General features: G+C 31.5%; 1 long non-coding RNA gene across 1 annotated transcript; it reads left to right on the forward strand.

The window, feature by feature from the left end:
* LOC107579778 (uncharacterized) lies at nt 1-1,277 on the forward strand. Its single transcript, XR_001608531.1, has 3 exons — nt 1-39; nt 1,064-1,145; nt 1,233-1,277. It is a non-coding gene; the product is annotated as an uncharacterized lncRNA (long non-coding RNA).
* The last annotated feature ends 115 nt before the right edge of the window (nt 1,278-1,392 follow it).

The raw sequence follows: 1,392 nt of genomic DNA on the forward strand, positions 1-1,392 counted from the left end.
CCATTCCACTCCGAGCGCCGTCTGTCCCAGAGCAGTCAGGTCAGACACCGAAACAGTTAAAGACTCACACTCTCTTGGTTTCTGTTCCATCACTTTTCATCTGACAGCTCTGATACCGAAGCTGTGATCCCAAAACACATTCTCACACAATGAGCGAGTTTGTTCTTGAAGACTGTGGTTGTCAGATTTTAAGCAGGTTTGACCTTGTTATTAGTTGGAGTATTATTTAACATCAGTTCTTATTTTATATTTCTTATTTTTTATTTAGTTTATTTATTATTTCAAATCAAATCAGTCAATTTTTTATTTCTTATAAAGTCACTCCATTACATAAAAATAAAAAATGGTAAGAAATCTTAAAGTTAAAGAATAAAACATATGAATAACAGAATTTGCATGAAATACAAAATTACAGTTATAATATACTAAATAGAATAGTACTCAATTAAAAGATAGAAAGTAGATATAGAAATAAAATATGTACAAAATAAAGTTTATATTTTTACATTTATTATTTATATGTTTTGTATGTATTATATATATTTATATGTTTATTATTTATACTCATATTCATAATAATAATTATTGGTATTGTTGTTGTTGTTAATACATTTGTACTCTTCTATTATTGTTAATATTTTGAATTAGCTTTTTTTCATTTTCATTTTAAATTTATGTTGTTTTAGTAAATTATTTATGTGCGTTTCTCATTTTTATTAGTTTATAATTTATATAGAAATTTGAATAATTTAATTTTGAACTGTAGCTTTCATTTTATTTCAGTAACTTTCAGTAATTTTAGTGCAATAACTATAACTTATTTCATTTAGTTGCCAAGGCAGCATTTCTAATTCTCATTTTAAGTAATGTTTTTCATGTAGTATATACTGTATATACACACACATTTCAGTTATAAAAAAAATAGTTTGGGTTTTAGTTAACACTGGTGCACTGGTGCAGATTAGTCAACAAATGAAAGCAGAAGACTGCACGAGTTTGAGTCATGCAGTGTGTGTTTGGTGCGTCTGCGCTCAGATGTGTGAATGTCTCTGTGTGTTTTCAGATCAGCGAGACGGGCAGCGGTATACTCACTCCTCACTCCAGCTCTGCAGCTTTACAGGGAGACGCCGAGAAAACACACGAATGTAAGAACATACTGCAGCCCATCCGGTAAAACATCTCAATGTTATGATTCATTCTTGACTTTCAAACTTTTATTTCTCGCCTCGCAGTACTGGATAAAGACGTCAGGACGGTTGAATTCACAAAGGTCAGTTACACTGATTCAGTCTTAAGGCCTGTTCACACAGAGAGACTTTTGCTTTCTGCTCATTCATTGTTTCCTCAATTGATGGTGTGTGTGTGTGTGTGTGTGTGTGTGTGTGTGTGTGT

Source organism: Sinocyclocheilus grahami, unplaced genomic scaffold, assembly GCF_001515645.1.
Source record: "Sinocyclocheilus grahami isolate Dianchi unplaced genomic scaffold, SAMN03320097.WGS_v1.1 scaffold20159.1, whole genome shotgun sequence".
Taxonomy (NCBI): Eukaryota; Metazoa; Chordata; class Actinopteri; order Cypriniformes; family Cyprinidae; genus Sinocyclocheilus; species Sinocyclocheilus grahami.